The sequence below is a fragment of the Narcine bancroftii genome, chromosome 11 (genome assembly GCF_036971445.1).
Source record: "Narcine bancroftii isolate sNarBan1 chromosome 11, sNarBan1.hap1, whole genome shotgun sequence".
In the NCBI taxonomy this organism is placed as follows: domain Eukaryota; kingdom Metazoa; phylum Chordata; class Chondrichthyes; order Torpediniformes; family Narcinidae; genus Narcine; species Narcine bancroftii.
In genome coordinates this window covers 45,590,252-45,613,261 of record NC_091479.1, presented here as the reverse complement: position 1 = coordinate 45,613,261, position 23,010 = coordinate 45,590,252, and positions in this window count along the sequence as shown.

Genomic DNA, 23,010 nt, shown 5'->3' with positions numbered 1-23,010 from the left:
ATTTGGTGAGATTGTTGGTCTAGAACAAACCCTGCCCACACACTCCCTTAAATAGCTGCAAAGTCCTGGTTCAGCTTTGCTCCATGCTAAAGCTATCAGAGCTTTTCTGAAGAGATAGCGGACTTCAGATGCTGGTACTTTGAGTCACAAAAACACTAGTGCTTCCCTGAACAACACACCTCTCTCTGAAAACCAACAAAAACCTTTCCGAGTGGTATTATTCACCTTTTGAGCACCAAAATCTGGTGAACTTGAAAAGTCGCGCATGCGCACTGAAATTAAGATGGCTGCCCCCAGCCGAAGGACCCTGAGAAACTGAGTCACAAAGTTAATCCGCACATTTTGGGTCTTACGTGTCCTGTGTCTCTGTTCTCATTTGTCAAATCATTTGATTTTAAAAATAGGCTCTAAGACTTCAGGGCTCCTCGAACGGGGGCAAAACTCCAACTTGCGTCCATTGTGGGGTCTGAATGATCCTTTGGACTCCACTATGGTCGCAGGTCGGGGAGGACCTGTCGGGGTCATTGGGTCGCTAAGGAAGGGATGGAAAACCAATTCATTTTTCTTTGCTTCCCAATGCTCATAGAATGTGTCTGATTCCATCCGTTGTTCCTGTTGTAGCATCACATTCTTCATCAAGTTAGATGTTATTTTTTAAAGTTGTGTCACTTGAACAATAGTGCTCCAATCCTTCTGATCCTGACGGACCATGTGTTTAAAATGTAATGTTTCTCAGTTACTTGTCCGAATGCCTTAAAAATATAGGGACTTTGGTGTTGACAATACAGAGTAAAGATTTCACCAATCCTTTTGAATTTATGATCTCTGGGATGGAGCGGAGATAACGCTGGTGGAAGCGTTCTAGGAGCCGTATTTGATGCCGGTAGAGGACCCATGATTTGGAGCCGAACAGGAATGTGGGTATGACAACGGCTCTGTATACGCTAATCTTTGTGAGGTTTGCCAGTTGTTTGTTTTTCCAGATTCTTCTGTGTAGTCTTCCAAAGGTGCTATTTGTCTTGGCGAGTCTGTTGTCTATCTCGTTGTCGATCCTTGCATCCGATGAAATGGTGCAGCTGAGATAGGGAAACTGGGTGACCGTTTTGAGTTTTGTGTGCCCGATGGTGATGTGGGGGTGGGGGGGTGGGCTGGTAGTCATGGTGGGGAGGTGGCTGATGGTGGACATGTATTGATACACAAAACAATCACACCTCATTATTGGTCAGAAGCGCCTACACTTCGCAAGGAGGCTGAGGCGGTCAAGGACAACGGCTCTCATCCTGAGATTTTACACAGGCGCAATTGAGTTTCCTGTCTGGCTGCATCATTGGATGGTCTAGTAGCTGTAAAGCATCAGACAGGAATGATGCAAAGAGTTGTGAGGATCACTGGGGTCTCCCTTTCTTCTGTAGATGACATTTACTGGGAGTGTTTTTCAAATAGGACTCAAGGAATTGTAAAAAAAACCATTTCCATCCAGTGCACAGCATCTTTAACCACGTCCATCATCAAAATCAGGATTGACAGGCTGGGGAATAGCTTCTTCCCACAGGCTGTGAGATGGATGAAAAGTATCCTGTAAGTGGGATAATCACCCCAAATATTTAAATATGTAGTGGCTACTTCGATAGAGCTACTAAAGCCACACACAGACACCAGTTTAGTCAACACAAGACTGCTTTATTCAGACTTTACAGGCTTCTTTTTTTTACTGCATGTCTTGGGCTCCAGGGGAGAAGGTGGGACATCATTCTGAGATTCCTGCCAATCCACAGGACCACAGGTTTAAATTAAGCCCTGTGAGTGTCCCACGCCTTCTGTTCCGCGGTCTGAAGTAATGTGGGCCGGAAAACAAATCTAGCCATCCAATTGATGATGAATGTTCTGGCCCTTGTCTCAGTGTCACTGGATGGAAACGAGATGGCCTCTAGCAAGCGCGTGAAACATTCTGCGACTGTTAGAATGTATCTCATATTTTGAGATACTGGCAATGATTCGAGCAGGTCCTTCTGGCAGGAGAATCCACAGATCAGCGTGCCATTCCTCGGCACGCAGCACCACGCGAGGGTGGTCAATTAAATGGATGAGTACCCAGCTCTCTGTCTTATGATTTTGCGCACCTGGCAAAGAACCGTACCCACTCGGCCCACTAGACAGCTGCTACACCAACACCCCCCACCCCGAACTGTCACCAGAAACTAAAGCAGCAGCTGCATGCACCTTAGGTGGACCCCCTCACCGTCTGGGTTGGGGGTACTGAATGGGTGAAGTGGGATCCACATGGGCAGGCTTGAGTCTGTCCACACTAAACAGCTGTGAATGTCCCCCAATGTCCAAAGTATACATAACCTCATCCTTCTTCACCACGCGGAAATGGCCTTCATACGGTCGTTGTAACGGGACTCCTGGGACCTGTCTGTGCACAAAAAAAATCAGCATCCAGGTGTGGTGGGGGCACATTCTGTTTAGGGGATCCATGTCAATAGGTAGGAAAAGGTTTGCTGATCATGACACCATGTCAAAGCTGTTGAAGGACGTTCAGATCAGAGTTGGTGTGAAATGAATGTCCCATGAAACTGTAAGGACAGTACCATACACCATCTCAGCGGACAATGCAGACGTATCTTACTTTGAAGCCAATGCGCACTCCCAATAGAACCCATGGCAACTCATTGACCTAATGGAGGAGCGCATTCAGTTGCCAGTGGAAATGTTCCAGAAGGCCGTTGGATTGTGGTTGAATTGTGTTCCGTGGTCTGAAGTAATGTGGGCTGGAAAACAAATCTAGCCATCCAATTGATGATGAATGTCTGGCCCTTGTCTCAGTGTCACTGGATGGAAACGAGATGGCCTCTAGCAAGCGCGTGAAACATTCTGCGACTGTTAGAATGTATCTCATATTTTGAGATACTGGCAATGATTCGAGCAGGTCCACATGCACATGTTCCAACCGCCTGCGTACCACTGGGAAAGGTTGAAGAGGTGCCTTAGTGTGCCACAAAATTTTAGCAGTCTTGCAGGAGGTACATGTGCAGACCCATTGTGCGACGCCTTTTTGCAGACCATGCCATACATATTTATTTGACATGAGCTTGACAGATGTTCTGATGGACGGATGAGACAAGCTGTGTATCTGGTCTAAAAGGTGTTGCCTCCAAGATGGCAGAATCACTGATTGAGTGTAGCCCAGAGACATGTCACAAAGTAAGATTGGCCACCCAGTTGTGGTGCCAACTGCTGTATGTCCAGGTTAGTAATGGCCGTACTGTATGCCTGAACATCGGGGTCCATTGCCTGGATACTGGCTAATTCAGGAATATCAATGTCACCCTGAATATGATATATAGTTTGTCTGGACAGAATATTCGTGACGAGATTGTTTTTACCAGATGTTATCCAAGTAGATCTAAGGGAACTCTAAATCTCTGCCCAAAGTGTCTATAACCCGCTGGCAGGTTTGAACACCATTCTTCAAACCAAGTGGCATCCTAAGACATTCAAAAAGCACAGAAGGGGTAATAATCACCATTTTAGGAATGTCATCCTTATGGACTGGGATCTGATGGTGTCTCATGACAAGATCAACCTTGGAGAAAGCACAGAAATTGTGCGGTTGGGCAGCAAAATCTTGAATATGAGGGAGAGGGTATCTGTCAGATGTAGTTATTGAGCCCACGGCACACATATCAAACTCAGGCCCGCGGGCCAAATTTGGCCCTTGATATAATTATATTTGGCTCGCAAGATCATATAAAATATGTATTAGAACTGGCCCGCTGGTCGCCGCGCCAATATAGCGCATGCACAGCTAATACTACAAGTCCCAGAATGCTTTGCAAATGCGTTGGCGCCGACCCGTCAGCCCGCTAATCGCCCCCACCTCCTCTGTTTACTTTCATTAGGATCTGCGATCTGTCGCCTAACTCACATGTAATAAACCTCTTACGAAAAATGGCCAAAAGAAAGACAGATAACAGGACCTTTTAAGACAGGTGGGAGGCAGACTATATGTTCATCATTTTAAAAGACAAACCTGTTTGTCTTGTGTGTGGAGCCAACGTGTCTGTAGTTAAAGAATATAACATACGGCGACACTATGAAACGAAACTCCAGGACATGTATAAGGATCTGAACGAGAAGCAAAAGCTCCAGAAGGTGGAGGAGATGAAAAGAAGTCTGGCTTTACAGCAAACTTTATTTTATATTTTATTTCTCATTTGTTAATGCTTCGTCTGGAAAGAGTTTAACCAAAAATATTATTAAACATTTATTTTAATGAGAAAAAGTTTAACATTACATATGTTGAAAGAAGAGAAAACATGCAGATGTTGTTGAAAATTTTCAATAAATATTTAGTTTGGCCCACGACTTAGCAAAAGTTTTTAATTTTGGTTCTCTGCGAATTTGAGTTTGACACCCCTGGCCTACGGTAATCGCCACAGAGTCTTCATCCACCTGTTTTCTTGGGTGCCATGTGTAACTGTGATGCCCAAGGTCTGTTGGAGTGCTGAATGATACCTAATTCCTCCATTGCACTAAACTCTGCCCTTGCCTGAGCAGTTTATCAGGTGGAAGACGAAGAGCCCTGGTGTAATTCAGCTGGCCTGAAGTGTCTATGTAATGGGACACATCCTGGGCTGTTTAGGAGGTATTGAAATTAGGTGAGAAAATACAGGTATATTCATTGAGAAGAGCAGCATAGGCATCTTTGTGCAGGGTTTGCACCCCTAGATGGGCAACTCTCCATTTGCTACATACCAGTGGGTGTATTTGAAAACTGGTAGCATGAACCAATTTCCTCCACGTCTACTGGCAAGTCATGGGACCTTAAAAAATCTGCACCCATAATGGGCTGGGCAATGGAAGCCAATACACAATTCCAATGGAATGTCACATCTCCTATCCCAATCATGACCCGTCATGTGCCAAAGCAGGGAATTGTCTTCCCATTTGCTGTTTGAAGAGCCGGGTGATGTTATTTATTGTGGTTTTTATTTCAAAATAGGTTGGCAGGAGCAAACCGACCTCAGCACTTGTGTCTACAAGAAACTTGTGCTTACCAGCGTCATCTTGTAGATACAATAGGCCCATACTTGTCCCAGCTGCCGAGGCCATTAATGGTAGCCGGCTTTTTTGTTTCCTGCCTTTTTGCTGAAATAGGTAAATGGTGGGACACATTTATGGGCATTTTTACCCCAATGGCCATGGTAAAAACACCATTCTCACCGCCCATCACCGTGTTCATCCTTCTTTGACTGAACTTCAGATATAGGAGGCTCATGGGACACGGGAGATGGATCTGCTGCGAAAACAGTCTGGACGTGAGCAGACTCTTGCATTGGAGTATGATGGAGCCTGTCAGCCTCCTGTGCTATGTCTTGGGGATGGTGGAAATCCATGTGAATGATTGGTATTGCAACATGACCTGGGAGTTTGGTCAGGAATAGAGTCTCAAAAAGTAAACAATGAGAATGACCATCTGTTAATGTGAGCATCTCATTCATTAAATCAGATGGATTCCTGTCACCCAGACCCTCCATATTTAAAAGCCGCAAGCCGCACTCATGTCTTGTCAATTCCAGCATATCCAGGAAAAATTGGCAGAACCTGGTGTACTGGTTTTCTGCCAGGGTATTGGCAACAAATTCTCTTACTTGAGATGCTGTAGCAGCATCCAATGCACCTACTATATGCCAGAATTTCATGTCCTCTGCCATTATGCCACAAGGCAAATCTAGGTTTCAGCCTGATTAAGCAATACCCGAGGTTGATTGGTCCAGAAAGGAGGCAAGTGAAGTCCTAACATCAATTGGGAAACACAGTCAGTGAGAGGTCAGCATGGCTTAGAGTTCAAACAATGTGTTCAGGACTGCTTTTTGCAGCAGTATGTGGAGATGCCCACTAGAGGGGGGGGCAATGTTCGATCTGTGGTTAGGGAATGAGCATGTGGTGGAGTGAGCGTTAGGAGAACTTCAGATCCAGTGATCATGGGTTCATTAGATTGAGCTTAATTATGGAAGCGGATAGGTTGGGTGTGAAGTTGAAGGTCTTCGAGTGGGGGAATGCCAGATTTGAGGAAATGAGAAGGGATTTGTAGAGAGTTGTGTGGGCTGATCTTTTAGCTGGAAATGATGAAGAGGAAAATTGGAGGGTATTTAAAAGGTGAGATTTTGAGAGTACAGGATCTTTATGTTCCAGATCGGCCGAAAGGCAAGACTAAAAGTTCAAGGGAGCCGTGGTTTTCAAGAAAAATTAGGAACGGTTCAGGATAAAAGGGAGGCCCATGCTAAATATAAGAAACAAAAGATTGATGAGATGTATGATCCTTACTTAGATTGCAGAAAGAACGTCAAGAGGGAAATTAGAAAGGCAAAAAGAAGGTATGAGGTGTCAATAGCTAATAAGGTGAACGTGAATCCTTGGGGTTTTTACATATATGTCAACAGTAAAAGGAGGGTTAAAGATAGGGTAGGTCCACTGGAAAATGGGAACGGTGGACGATGTGTATGTGAGGAGCTGCATGAGATGGGGGAGATATTGAACAATATTTTGCTCTTCTGTATTCACAAGGGAAAGTGTCACTGGACTATGTGAGATAAATGAGGTGAATAGCTTAGTTATGGAAAGAATAGGGATTAGTAAAGAGAGGGTTTTGGAGCTTCCAGGGTCAATAGAGGAGGATAAGTCTCCTGGTCCTGATTGGATTTTTCCCAGGACGTTAAGGGAGGTCAGGGAGAAAATAGCGGGGGCTCAGACAGTGATTTTTCAAAGATCACTGGAGAAGGGTGTGGTGTCGCAGGATTGAAGGGTTGCAAATGTAGTTCCGCTGTTTAAAAAAAGCACAAGGTGCAGGCCAAGTAATTATTGGCCAGTAAGTTTGACTTTGGTGGTGGCGAAAGATATGGAGGGTATTCTTAGAGATAGTATGTACAAATATCTGGATAGACAGGGATTGATCAGTGGCACCCAGCATGGGTTTGTGAAGGGAAAATCATTTTAACAAATCTTGTTGAATTTTTTGAAGAGGTGACAAGAAAAGTGGATGAAGGTAGGGCAGTTGACGAGATCTATTTGAATTTTAGTAAGGCTTTTGATAAGGTTCCACATGTAATGTTAGCTAGCAAGGTTCAGTCACTAGGGATTAATAGATAGTGAGATGGGTTCAGAGGTGGCTGGGACATAGACAGCAGAGAGTCATGGTGGACAACTGTCTGTTAGGATGGAAGCTTATGACGAGTGGTGTGCCTCAGGGATTGGTGCTGGGTTCCCTGTTGTTTATATTCATGATTTGGATGAGGGTGTGGTTAACTGGGTAAGCAAATATGCAGACTATATGAAAATAGGGGGAGTGGTGGATGGTGAGGAAGGTTTTCTTGGATTACAGGATTTGGTTTGTTTGGAAAAGATGGCAGATGGAATTTAATGTTGACAAGTGTGAGGTGCTGCATTCCAGAAAAAATAATCTTAATAGGACCTATGCAGTTAAGGGGAGGGGGTCGAGAAATGAAGAGGAACAGAGGGATCTTGGAGTTATGGTACAGAGTTCACTGAAGGTGGATTCCCATGAAGACAGGGTAGTTAAGAAGGGGTATGGCATGCTGGCCTTCATAAATCATACCATAGACTAGCGTTTAAGGCATTGGTGAGGCCAGGTTTGGAGAATTGTGTTCAGCTCTGGTTTCCAAATTATAGGAATGATATAGATAAGGTGGAGAGGGTGCAGAGAAGATTTACAAAAATGTTGCCTGACTTACAACATCTAGAGTACAAAGAAAGATTAAGGAGACTGCGACTTTATTCATTGGAATGTCGATGGTTGAAGGGAGTTATGATCGAAGTATTTAAAATTATGAAGGGAATAGATCGACTAGACATAAGTAGACTCTTTCCCCTGAGGGCGGGGGAGGTTGGAACAAGAAGGCATGAGTTAAGGGTAAGGGGGCAAAACTTTAGGAGAAATGTTACAAGAGGCTTCTGTGGTGGTGGCAGAAGAGATAGTTGCGGCAGGGTCCTTTCTGTCATTGAAGAGAATGTTGGATGTGTACATGGATATGAGGGGGTTGGAAGGATATGGGTGGAGTGTGGGAGGGGGAAACTAGTGGGGAGGTTCATGTGAACCGGCACGGAATCGAAGGGCCGACATGGCCTGTTTCCATGCAGTAAACTGTCATATGGTTATATGTGCCGGGCTCCACGGGACAAGGTGGGACATCATTAAGAGTTTGCTGCCAGCAGGTTTAAATTAAGCCCTGTGAGTATCCCGTGCTTTCCGGCAGGAGACTCCACAGATCAACGTGCCATTCCTCGGCCCGCTGCACCACGCACAGTCCATTAAATGGGTGAGAACACAGCTGTCTGTCTTATGGTTTAACGCGCCAACTGAAGAACTCTTATCCTGCCTTATCACACTGACCAGCATCCAGTCCAGAGCCTGTCAACACCCTCGTATCCCTCAACTTGTCCAAGTTCTTCAATACAAACATTGAGCTCACATTTCCTCATGCAGCTGGCAGCTTGTTCCACTCTCCCACCACCTTGTGTGGAGAAGCTCCCCCTCATGTTTCCACTAAACTTTTCCCCTTTCATCCTTAGCCCATGTATTAAGGGCTTCTCCAAGAGGTGGAGTCTCAAGAAAACAACCTCTATCCTCCCCCTTACCACCCAGACCAGGCCTTCTTCACCCTGCTTTCACCAGGGAAACAGGTCCAGGAGCATGAAGACGAACACCCAATGATACAAACATAGCTTCTCCCCCTCTGCAATCAGATTTTTGAATGTTCAAGGAACCACAGTCACTCCCTCACTTACTCTTCATTTTGCACAAATGGATTTCTTTTTTTTAAAATGTAATTTAGAACAATATTTGCATCTGTATTGTTGCCACAAAATGACAAATTTTCTGACATGTTCATCACAATAAATTTTTAATTCTGAACACTGCACGTACATCGGAAAACAATCATAGCTCAAAAAACAATTTTAAAAGATGATTTAACTATTTCCATGCACCCTCCCCTTTTATGTTTATTTTTCTAAACGCACTCCATGATCGAAACATCTCCACTTAACCCAACCCATATTTCTTCTCCCATTCAAAGCACTCAGTAATACATCAAGGCAGTAAAATAAAATCTCAATGCTGGAAATACTCAGCAGGTCATCTACTGGAAAAATAATCAGAGTTAAAACCTTCAGGTCGATAACCTTTCACTGGGATTCAGAAAGATGATCAAACAAACCTGATTCTCTTTGCTGAGAAAAAGAAGAGGGGAAATAACAAACTGAATACATGGGATGAAAAACCGAGCAGCAGAAATGGCAGTGGTGCTGCATGAGTGGGGTCGACTCGTTGTGTCTGGATGGAGGGGAAAAAGATAAACAAGACAAACATGATGCCGTCATGATGAGGTTCAATACGACAGCTGCAGAGAATCTGAAATGAAGGAATGGTGAAAATACTAGTTTTTGGATCAATGTGACAAAATTTGAGCCGACAAAAGAAAACAAAATTGCTTTGCTCTGCCAGACTCTCTAGATCAAGGGGCACAATAAAATACTCCAGAAGCCAACCTTATGAAATTGAACAGAGAAGTTATACAAATTGGCAGCAAGAAATAAAACACAGTTACATAATACCATGAAAGTGGTGTCACAGGACGACAGGGTTCTAAAGACAGCTTTTGTCATCTTGGCCTTCATTAATTAACATATGGAAAATAGGAGTTGGGAAGTTATGGTGAGGTTGGATAAGATGTTGGTCAGTCCAAATTTGGAGTATTGTGTGCAGTTCTGGTCACCTAGCTACAGGAAGGGTATTAGTAAGATTGAAAGAGTGCAGAGAAGATTTACCAGGACGCTGCCAGGTCTTCAGGAGTTGAGCTACAGGGAAAGGTTGAACAGGTTGGGACTTTATTCCTTGGAGTGTCGAAAAATGAGTAAGAGATTGCTTAAAGTGGCATATGAATGGGAAAAAAGGCTGAGAAAGACTGCAGTGGACGCAATTGTGAAGGAAATATTTTGCTTGAGAAAAATTGTCATTGGCCCATTTCCTCTGGAGATATGAAACCACACATAGAAACAGTCAATGAGGTACAATTAAAACAGAGGTTTTCAAACATTTTCTTTCCAATAACATTCCACCTTAAGTAATCCCTTACTAACAGAGAACTTCTGGCACAGAGATTAAGTGGAATATGATCCGGGGTGGGGGTGTGGAGGAGGAGTTTGAAAATCACTGCTTCAGATGAAAAGGTTTCTCCATCTTCTTTTTAAGCAGACATCCTTTTATTCTGAGGTTGTGCCCACTGGTCCTAAACTCTCCCACTACTGGCAAAATCCTCTCAATCCAGCTCTTTCACTATTCATCAGATTTCAATGAGGTCCTGCCTCATCCTTCTAAACTCGGGCAAGTAGAGGCCCAGAACCATCAAATGCTCCTCAAACATTATTCCTCTCATCCCCAGGATCATTCTTGTAAACCACCTCTGGGCCATCACATCCTCTCTTAGAAATGGGGCCTAAAATTGCTCACAACACTTACTAGATCAGGACAACCAGAAGGTGGTCACATCAGGGAAGACAGCTGCAGGACTGCCTAGATTCTATGGATTGGATGGTGTTCAAGGAGTCAGCTGAGGGGGGGGGGGTTGTCATGGCAAGATGGCGTCGGAAAAAGATGTGAGAAGACACCTCTCCCTGACTGAACTGTTCAATACTCGAACTGTAGTGACTTTTTTGACTTTATCAATGTTTTAAACAGTAATTTACTACTGTAGGATTCTGGAAATGAAGAAAGGAAAAAAGCAGGGTTGGGCACGACCAGTTGGCCCAATAATCACAGAGACAAAGAATAAGGGGAACGATAGCCTTTATTACACACAAGACTGCAGGCCTGGGTCCAAGCAAGAAAGTGAAGGGAAGGAAGAGGAGCCTCGAACTTTATGGCCTGGGTTACAGGGGAGGAGTCCAGGGAGGAGTCTCGGAGAGCATGTCATCAGGAGGGTGGGCCAACCCATGCCTATACTGGTCAGTTCATACAATACCATTTCATTACCAGCAACTTAGAAAAAACCTCGATTTTCAACCTGTGAAAAGTACAGAAGAAGCAAGGCCGACCTTCCAGAAGGAACCTCAGGAGCAGTTAGAGATAGATCCGAATCCTCAACGTGGAACTCAGGAGAAGCTGGAAGAAACGTCCGCATCCTCAGACGCAAGATGGCGCTGAGATCTTTGGCCTGGTGGCAGGCCAGGAGGAGCGCGAGTATGGAATCCGACATGAGCCGGCTTGACTAAGGAGAGCGGGGTGTTGGTGCCCGAATGCCAGCATGAGTTAGCGGGAAGGGAACTGCCTGTATGCATCTGGAGATGCTCCCCTGTGTTCTACTGAGCTTCTCAGCATGGGTAGAAGTTATCGCATTCAGGAAATTCTGGATCAGATCCGCAGTTGGGCTGCCAGGTATGAGGTGGCAGAGAAGAGGTGGAGGAGGACAACTTAGAAGTTCGAGAAGAAGAAGAGCAAGAATGACTACTTGCTGCAGTTGGACTCACTGAAGGGACGCCTAAGGATTTAAGAACATCTCCTTCTCCAATGAAAACTGTCATTTCACCACAGAGGCCTTCCCCAGACTTCAAGGCCCCTGCAACAGGGATGGAAGTCAACCTCATGTCTACAGAACTGATCCAACCAAATGAAAAGATGATGTCTTCTATGACCTAAGGTTTTGAAACTTTAAATGATCAATTTGCTGGTATGAAGAGAAAAATGGCTGGTATGTGTGAAGAAATTACATCTATTCAAGTTGATATTAATAAGAGTTCAACAGCAGTGGACACTGGACAAGATCAATTTAAGAGGATAGGTAACATTTTTATTTCTCTGTAAGGACCGTGTGGACCATTATGTGGAGATCATGGATCAAATTGAGGATTTGTTTACATGCTGGTATGTCCAGAAGAGATATTTGTTGGAAAATCAAAGTTGTCGTAATAATATTAAGATAGTTGGTCTGCCAGAAGATCCTGTAAAATTATTTTTGGAAATGGATTCCAGAGATGTTTGGAGTCGTGTTTTTTAGATAGGCCTCATAGGCCATTAAGGAGAAAACCATTTCCGGGTCAAATGCTAAGAGCGGTTCTTTGAAGATGTTTGTGATATCAGGATAGAGAAATGATATTGTGGCTTGCAGTTCAGAAAGCTCGCCTTGATCAAACCCCAATGATGGTTTAAGGCAATAGGGTTTTATTTTATGCTGATTTAAGTCGAGAGATCATTAAGTGGCGGAAAGAGTTTAATCTGGTCAAAGCAGTGCTGTGGAAGAAAGGATATAAGTTTACTTTTCGGTATCCGAAGGTATTTAAGGTGATTTACGGGCCAGATCAGTCTCAATGTTTTGAGAGTCCTTATGGTGCATTCCCGTTTGCGAATTCCTTCCCAGATTTGAAGGAATCGATGGGGAAAATGTCCTGGGATAAGATTGGGAAGGGAATGGGGTAAAGAAGTTGGAATCAGAATTGGTGAGTGATGTTGAAGATGAAGCTCAAGCTCAATGTGGTTGTTATCACTAGGATGACTGATGGGTTTTAAATTAGGGTTGGGGGGTGGTGGTTGACTCTACTACTTCTAAAGTCATCTGCCACTTGTGGTATGAACTACACCTGGTCCACAGAGGGGGGTCCGGTTCTTGTAGGTTTTTACACTTTTTCAGGGTTTTCTTATTGTTTGAAAGGGGGGGTTGGGTTTATTTAAATATGTAATTGCTGTGTGAAGTGTCAATCTCAAGAGGAAATCAAGTTATGGCTCTTTTAAATTTTTTGACCTTTAATGTTAAAGGACTTAATAATCCACTTAAAAGGAAGAGAGTATTGGCATATATAAAGAAAATGAAGGTTGATGTTGCTTTTTTGCAAGAAACTCGTTTGTCTGAGAAAGAAATTGAAAAGAGATTGGGTAGGACATGTTTTTGCATCTTCATTTAATTCAAAAGCTAGAGGTGAGTTGCAACTTTGGTTCATACGAAGATAACGTTTCAGTTGGAATCATTCTCTGCCACATTGGGTAGAGAGCTGTTGGTGAATTGTAAAATTTTTGCTGAAGCATGGACTTTGATGAATGTTTATCGACCCAATGAAGATGATGAAGATGTTATTTCTGTAACTTTTTTGAATCTGGGTCAAGCTAATGAAAATATTTTGGTTGGTGGGGATTTTAATTGAGAGTTGGATAAATTTCCAAAAACTGTACAAAGAACCAAAATAGCTAAATGGATGTTAGACTCAATGAAAGATTTGAATTTGGTGGAAATCTGGAGGAAGTTAATACTGACAGAAAAATACTTTTCTTTTTATTCACCCAGACATGATTCTTTTTCGAGAATTGACTTTTGCTTAATGTCAGTACAATTACAGGGTAGATTTATACATACAGAGTATAAGAGTAGGATTTTGTCTGATCATTCTTCATTGTTAAGTAGAAGTACACAATCATTTATCCGGACATCTAAAATCCGGAAAGCTCCAAACACCAGCAAGTGGGGAGAGAGATGCAGCGCGAATCAGGCGGGTGAGGGGTGGGGGGAAAATGGCAGCGCGTCTAGAAGGGAGTGGGGGTGGATACAGGAGCACAAATTTGGTGGGCTTAAATCTGTCTTTGCGAAATCCAGAAAAATCTGAAATTCGGAACACAGTGACCCCCGCCCCCCCTCGAGGGTTCTGGATAAAGGATTGTGCTCCTGCACATGTTCTGGTTTGCATAATGTAGAGACCCTTATCGGTGAAGATTTCATAGGATGTTATTGAAGCAACCAAAGTTTCTAAGTTAAATCAAAGACCATATTCAGTCTTATGTGCAAATTAATACATATTCAGTACAAAGTAAATTTGTTTTGTGGGATGCTTTAAAAGCTTATTTAAGATGTCTGATAATCAATTATTCTACAAGAATTTAGATGCAGCATTTGCCAGAGAGCCAAAATTTGGAGAAGGAAATAACAATGTTAGAAAGGGAATTCCAATGAAATTCGACTGTGGATAAAAACTTATTTGATTCAGTTGAAACTGTTATAATATAATGCAAACATATAAATATGAAAAATTAATACAATGATCCAAATAGCGTTATTATGAGTACGGAGAAAGAGTGCATAAGGTTTTCGCTCGGCAATTAAAGACTGAACAGGCATCAAGGACAATAAATGCGATAAAAAATAATACAAGAATCACTTTTAAACCTCAGGAAATGAATGATGAATTTCACTCATTTTACCAGAATTTATATCCTTTTGATGTAAGTCAGGATGAGGAATGTGTTGAGTCTTTTTTAGGTAGTTTGGACGTATCAGTTTTGGACGATAAAGATAGGACAGAATTGGAAATTCCTTTCAATGAGTTAGAAATTGAAGAAGCGATATTGAATATCACCTGGAGAAGATGGGTTTACAGGAGGGTTTTATAAAGAATTTTACGAAGTCTTGTCTCCTGTTTTGACGGATGTTCTTAAACAAGCTACAGAAGAGCAAAAGCATTTCCAGAATCCTTTTCTAGAGCTAGACTTAGTTATTGCACAAAAGGAAGAGCCCCATTGAACGTTGCCTCATATCAACCAATATCGTTATTAAATGTAGATTATAAGATAGTAGCTAATAGACTTGCAAAGTATTTATCACGTTTAATACATGTTGATCAAGCAGGTTTCATTAAGAATAGATTTTCTTCTGAAAATATTGTTAGACTGTTGACGTTGATTAATGTGTCAAGACATTGTTTGAATCAATCAATGATAGTGGCATTAGATGCAGAAAAAGCCTTTGATCGAGTTGAAAGGTACTTTTTATTTAAAGTACTTGAAGATTTAAGTTTGGACCTTTTTTACCTGGTTGAGTTAAAGCCTGGTATAAAAATCCCTTGGCGAGGATGGTGACAAATGGACAAATTTCAGATACGTTTAATTTAACATGCTCCACAAGGCAAGGTTGTCTTTTGTCACCATTGGTGATAGAACCGCTAGCCCAAGCTATAAGACAAAATGATAAAATAAAGTGGGATTAAAATAAATGAAGAAGGTTCCTTTGTACCAGTATATTTAACATATCCTCAGAATCATTACGACATCTGCAAAACTGTTTGGTACAATATGGAGAAATGTCTGTTTATAAGGTTAATCGGGATAAGAGGAACATGTTACCAATTACGAGGAATATTATCCTACTTGTAAACAGATTACACAGCCTAAATGGACTAAGAAAATTAAATATTTAGGGGTAATGGTTGATGTGGATTATCAACATTTGTGTAAGTTGAACTATGTTTCTCTATTGATAAAATTAAAGCTGATTTAATTAAATGGAAAGATCTTCCTTTGACATGAATGGTAGATGTGAATTGTGTTGAAGTGAATATTTTTCATTGTATTCAATATCTTTTTCAATCAATTCCATGTTCGCTTCCAAAGATACTCTTTAAAGAGTTATGCAGGCATCAGAATATTTTTATAGAAAGGTACTTTGGCTAGAGTATTGTTGCAAAAATTGACATGGAAATATGCATTAGGGACTACAATGGCCTCATTTTCAGAATATTTTTTGTTAAATTTACATGATAATTATTTTTTTTATGTGAAGACATGGTCTAAAATTTACAGTCTTTGCCTCTATTCCCTCTTAAGGAGTGGAGTAACATTTGCAATTTTCCAGTCCAGACTGGGCAGACAAGGATAGATGGACTTTAAACATGAACATGGTGAGTAATTAGCGAAGCTATTCATTCAGATATACTCCTCACAACTAGGTAATTCCAAATCATCCAAGTTAGAGGGTTCCATATGAGAGACGAGGCCAATAGCCGCAGAGATCAAGACAAAGCAGAATCATACACACCATTGCTACCAAGATTTACATTAGTGTCATATCAGAGTCAATGCGATACTTTAAGATGAGTTACAGCACAGTAACAGACCCTTTAGGCCCACAAACCTGTGCCTCCCGATTCACCTTCAACCCCCCATACTTTTTGAACAGTGGGAAAAATCTGGAACCCCCTCCCCCACCCCAGAGGAAACCTACACACACAGGGAGAACATAAAAACTCCTCACAGAGAGAGCAGGATTTGAACCCCATCCCTATCACTGGCAGCGCAACAAATTTGCAATTGTGCCATCCACTGACGAACCATGTTGGACAGGAAGAAACTCAAATCAAGAAAGTCAATAAATGGAGAGCATCAATATTTCATGAGTTGGTACGGATTAGTCCAGATTTTGAGAAAAGATGGATGGACAGTACTTTGCAACAACATAATGACAGTCAGTACAAAAGAAGCCACAGCGAGCTTGCATGGGAGCCAGGAAGGGAAAGTAGTCACTTCATTGAAATGGAAGCAAGAGAATGGTCTCAGGAGCCAGAACCCAAGTGAGAGAAATTCTGGTTCATGAGCAAGTCACGAAAACCCAATGCTGCCTTCCAAAGTTCATTCCAAAGGCATTCATTTAAATTTATTTCTCCAGTTTGGGTATTTTAGATCATTAATATTCCCCAGTATTCTTCAACATCTGATGATGAGGTGTTACATGTGTTGCTATGAGGTGTAACAATGCAGCTCGTATTTGCACAGCAGATACAATAAGGGATCCACCCTTCCCCCTCTCCTTCATAGTGTCTATTTAAGACAAACATTTTTCTCTCAATTTGCCCATAATCTGCAAAGAAATGATGATGAGATCACGAGCTGAAGCAGTAGAACTTCATTCATCTTTTGATTTGATCGTCTAAACAAGTTTTTTTTTTTAAAATACAGACCTGTGAGGGTCTGGGATGCATTGCTCGGGTGGAGGTGGGGGCTGGTACAATGAGGACATTCAAAACACTCCAAGATACATGGATGGAAAAATAATAGAGGGTAATGAGTGTGAAGTAGGGAAGGGTTAGATTTGTAACGGCACTGATATACCATCGTTTACAAACAATTAAAGAATACCCTCATTCGTTTCCTCCAGAAGACAATGCAGTCGACCTTCATTATCCTCCTCAGACACAACATTGCATTCTTCAACTCCCCAAACATTACCCAGCCAAACCCCTTTGACCTTCTCCTTAGCTCAGTGCCACACGGTGATCCTGACCCTCTCTCTCAACTCCTCCTGCATCCGAAATCCATCACCCATATACTGATGCTTAACGCACCTGCGCATGTGGGCTATTCCTCCAGTGCGACGATCCAATTACATCATCAGCGGCAACTGGCACCATTCCCAAAGCAGGCAGATGCATCACCGTGACAGACCCCTACCCCCCACTCCCACCTCCAGCCTCCGATCCATGCAAGGAGGCGAATGAATATAACTGTCCCAAGTGTAACGGTCTGGAGGGTTGACAGTTCAGCCTGATCTCGTATGATTCTGTAAGTCAGGGTATGCAGGTGCACGACTGGTCCTTTCGCTCTGGCCCTGATGCAGAATGTGGACATTCGAAATACACTGGCTTCAACCTGTTGATGGAAACAGTGTTACCTTTTCCATTCCTGTCAAACAAAAAACACTATGGATTGTGCCATAAGACCTGGAAAGAACCATTGTTAATGGGCTAAAGTGGTTTACGAACAACATCATGTCAAAGAAATACACGAGAACACTGTTGTCAATCATTTGGCACATCCACTGGAGATGATGCTGCCACATAGGAGAACGTCAGAGTTATCTCATTTTCTCGAAGACGGTCAAGATAACTGACCTGTTCATGGAGCACTGTGTCTGGTCTAAGATTCACAAACTCACCTGGCAAGGTCAACATACAGTCATAGAATAGCTCTACCACTAAACATCCATGATCTGCCCTAAGAGCTGTAGTCACGCAAAGGAGAACCATGGGAAAACATTCGCTACATGTCGATGTATTGCCACCTGCTGTCAATGGTGCTTTCGATCATCAATGAAAATGCTCAAAGAAGCTGTTGGCCTTGAAATGCTTCGCCATAATTCAGGTAGTGCCCAGAGGATCAATGAGAGCTCGGACCAATGCTGACTCGAACTGAGACCCTCGATCTGTTGTAATAGTGCCCAGAACACCAAAAGATTGAATCCAATGATCCACAAAAGTCCAAGCAATTGTCTCTACAGAGATGCCGATGATAGGAATTTCATCCTGCCACCTGGTAGTCCTGTCCTCACCCGTGAGCAGAGGCGTACATAGCCGAGATGGCGGAAGTGGACCTTGGAAGCCACAAGGTGCACGTGCTGGAAATAGGAATCCAAAACAACAAAATCCCCCAGCTTGAATTTCATGTGCCTGGAGACTTTAGGGCGTTGACCCAGCAAGCAAGTCCTTGCACATAATCCAACATTCTGTTTAACACGAAGCCAGGTAAGATGTTCCTTAACCAGTTTGATTGATGCTCTTCTACCAGGAAGAGATAGATTGTGAAGAGAAAATCTCCTGCCTCATAGCCACCCACACATACAGCCTAGTCCTTCCTGTTGGGGAAAAAAAATCAGACCAACTTTTCAGCCGATTCATCCAAGGTCACATCTTGAAGATGGAAACCAGAGTCGATCTGGTTACACCGGATGAAATCGGGATCAGTGCACCATGCATGAGCATTGAAATTGATGTCAGTAGTTGTATGTAATGTCGCACCTGGATTGGGCACCAACCACAGCATTCGCTTTCTCTCAGATGTCATGTGTGTCCGATGAAAATTGAAGGATGAAGTCCAAGTGCCGAATCTCCCTTCGCAAGTAGAGATACAGTATGCATAAGAGGCTGGTGGTCTGTACAAATGGTCAAAGGATGACCTTCCAGTGAAAAAGCTGAAATATTGGATTGGAAATTGGGATTCATGAGGGAATTACAAAGAAACTTTTCCAAATTGTATCTTCTACTTCATGAGGAATCTCCAAACCCAGACTTGAATAAATCAAAAGAAAGATGGGAATTGGATTTGGGAACTGAAATGAACCCTTTTTTCTGGTCTGACATTTGTTGGGACATAATTCATGTTTTTGATACATTTGTTAATTATAACTTATTCATCAATTATATTTAATGCCACATAAATTAATTTATTCCTAGTTTTTCAAATTCATGTTTTAGATCTGAATCCCATCTTAAAATTGATTGTGGGGAAATGCAAAATTGTATTCCCTTAGCAAATGTGACTTATAATATTAGAATTGGGTATGATACATACATCAAAATATGGAAACCATATTTAGATATGGGTTTGGATATCTAATGTATTCAATTCTCCACCCCACCACCACTTTTCTTTAATCTTAATGGTTGAACCTTATCATGTTGGTTTAATTCTACAATTTTATTAATTTTCTGTCTTTCCTTTTGGGAGGGAATAGATATCACAGGAGCTTTGCACCTAGATCTGTATTATTTTTCTTTTATACTTTTTTCTCTTCTCACTTTTATGTACAGTACAACATTTATTTTTTTTATTCCATTTTCATAATTGAAAGTATCGTTTGGATACGATTCTATTATTATATTGAACTGTATACAAAACTATAAATATATTTTTTTAAAAACTGAAATGTTTCACTGCGCGATAGATAGCTAAGAGTTCTTGCCCAAATGTACTATATTTTCCTGAGCTGGTGACCACTTGGCTGGAACAAAAAATGCCAAAGTTTCCAATTGTCCACAGACTCGTTGTTCAAACACTGGTCCCACAGCACTGACAGATGCATCTGTGGTAAGAGAGCAAGGCCTTGGGCATTTGATGTACAACCTTAGTGGCATTTGTAAGAACAGTGTTCACATCATGGAAAGCATACACAGCATCGTCTTTCAAAGTTAAGGTCTTTTTGAAACAGACATAAGATCCTTTGAGTCATTCAGCAAGAGGTAATAGAGATGCTGTGGCATTCACCAGGGAACAGCAATAAAAATTCCTCATACCTAAAAACCATCACAACTGGCCAACCTTAACGGAGGGAGGAAATTCTCAAAATTCACGTACTTCCCATTCATCAGGCAAAATACCATGTTGCATAACTCTAGGCCTCAAAAATACAAGATCAGAAGCACCAGAAACAATTTCCTGGCATTGTTCACGATGCCGCATTCCTCAAGCCTTGGAAACGATGAGATAAGGTGGCTCTTGTGCTCCTCTTCATCCACACTTACAACCAGAATCTAATTGATGAACACAAGCACCAAACAAACCCAAGGCCAGTGAGTTCGTGGTCCATGAACCACTGGAATGTCTCAGCTGCATTCCATAGACTCAAACATGCCGAATGGGAACATCACTGCTGTCTTTGTGACATCCGGAGATTCAAATGGAATCTAATAGTAAGCACATTCTAGATCTATTTTAGCAAATGCATATTTGCCGTGGAGGTTTGCTGAGAAGTCTTGTAAATTTGGAATATTGTATCAGTAAGGCACGGTGGAATTGTTCACGGTACCATCATCTCTGCAAGGCCGCCAATCCCTAGTTTTTTTCAGAACCATATGCAACCGTGAAGCCCAGCAGCTGTCAGATTTGTGGAATACGCCAAACTCTTGCCAATCCAAGCTTGCGATTTTAAGATAATCTGGGGGTATTACGAGCCTGCGTCTCAGACCCTGCCTTTATATGGTGGCTTATTGCATGTCTGTACACCGTTACGATGGGGTCACGAGGCGAGGAAAACACTTGAGCAAGGCTTGGAAAGGGCAGGAACTTTAAGAACAAATGCAGCTCATTTGCATTCAAGAGCTGCAGTCCACACAGCGTTTTTTCAAATACATCACGGAAAAATGTGACAAGAAATCCTCTCCCAAAATGGAATTTGCCACATTTACAACTGAAAAACCACCCAAAAAATTGCAAGACAGAAATGAAGCACGAGTAACCTGTGGCCATGTTTGAAAAAGAGAATAATTTGTAGCTGAAAGAACACATGACATATTAGAAAGACTATGTTCCTCAGGGATTGGAGGGATCGGCACCGATCCAAAGTGACAGATAATTTTGGAGTTTTACATAGAGATGGCAAACAAATAACCTACTCCAACAATTGCCTCGAATGTTTCCATTTTTCTCAGTTGCCTTCGATAATTTCTCTCAAATGAGAACAAGATCCCAAGACAAAAGAACAGAACCAGGCCACCAGGCCCATTGATCCTGCTCTGTAAATACACACTGAGCTACTCTACACTCCTTCAAATTTCCAGCCTTTTCCCCATATCCCTTCATGCCCTCACTAACGAGATACTTGTCTATTTCTTGTTTAAATACTCCCAGTGATCTGGCATCCACTGCTGTATGAGGCAGTAAGTTCCACAGCTCCATGACACTCTGGTGAAAGAAGTTCTTCCCAATCCCTGTTTTATATGGATAACCTCTAATTTTCTTGTCCTCGATTCACCCACCAAGGGAAACATGTTACCCGCATCCACCCTATCTAAACCTTTCAAAATACAAAATGTCTCCATGAGATTTCTTCTTTAATTTACGATACTCAATGAACACAACCCAAGAGCTGTCAAACACTCCTTGTACATTATATTTTGCATTCTGGGAATCATCCTCGTCATTCTCCTCTGCACCCTCTCCAAAAACATCACATCCTTTCTCAGATAGGGGGCCCAAAACTGCACCCAGTACTCGAAATGAGGTCTCACCAGTGCCCCATAGAGCCTCATCAACACCTCTTTACGCTTGTACACCATTCCTCTTGAAATGAATGCCATCATAGCATTTGCTTATTTCATGACCAATTTCACCTGGTCATTAACTTTTAGGTTTCCTTGCACAAGGACACCCAGGTCCCTTTGCACATCCAAGGTCTGAATTTTCTTCCCATCCAAATAGTATGCTTCGTGTTTATTTCCACTGCCAAAATGTACAACTGAACATTTCTCGGTGTTAAATCTCATCTGCCATCATTTTGCCCAGTTTCCTAATCTGTTTATATCCTTCTGCAACTTTACGGTTTCTCCACTTCCTACTCTGTCCCCTATCTTGGTGACCTCCGCAAATTTGGCCACAAAATCATTTAAACCACAATCCAAATCATTAATTTCTTTTTCCTTGGAATATATCTACCCTGCATTCCTTTTATTACTGCCACATGCCAATCCAGAATCGATCATTACTGAACCTGAACATGTTTATAGTGATAAACAACTTCTAATAAATGTTCTGGGTTTAATTTTTAAAAATCTTGTTGTGGTTCCTCTTTGGAAGTGGAATTCACAAAATTTTCCAAATATTTTTTCAGCAATAATTCTGTGGTACAGAGGATTACTCATCTTTCCTCGAGGTTAAAAGTTGCATTTTGATTTTGTTGTCTCAACAGAACATTGTACAAGGTGAAGGCTGATTAAAATGGATTCAGTAATGATGGCCTTCAAATTTTGGAAGATTGAGAGGGGATCTCATAGAGACATATAAAATTCTAGCAGGACAGGACAGAATGGATGCAGATGGGATGTTTCCAAGGATGGGAAAATCCAGAACCCGGGGCCATGGTTTGAGGATAATAGGCAAACCATTTAGGACCGAGATGAGGAGGAATTTCTTTACCCAGAAGGTGGTGAATCTGTGGAATTCATTGCCACAGAGGGCAGTAGAGGCAGGTTCATTAAATATATTTAAGAGGGAATTAGATATATTTCTTCAGTATAAGGGTATTAAAGGTTACGGAGAGAAGGCGGGGACGGGGTACTGAACTTTAAGATCAGCCATGATCAAATGGCGGAGCAGGCTCGAAGGGTAGAATGACCTACTCCTGCTCCTATCTTCCATGTTTCTATGATAAACTGCTGTTTCTACAGGGAATTAACTCATGGAAATGTTCTAAATACATTCATTGGAGATAGACCTCTGTGAAAAGTTTACTGCCCATCGGCAACAATCCTTGAAAAGAGATGAATTATCACCCAACAGCGCAGCCCAGGAATAGGCCACTTGGTAAACAATGTCTGTGGTGACCATGATGCTCATTTAAATTAATCCAATCTGTCAGCACATGGTCCATACACATCACCCATTCCTTCTTGTTCATGTGCCCAACCAAATGC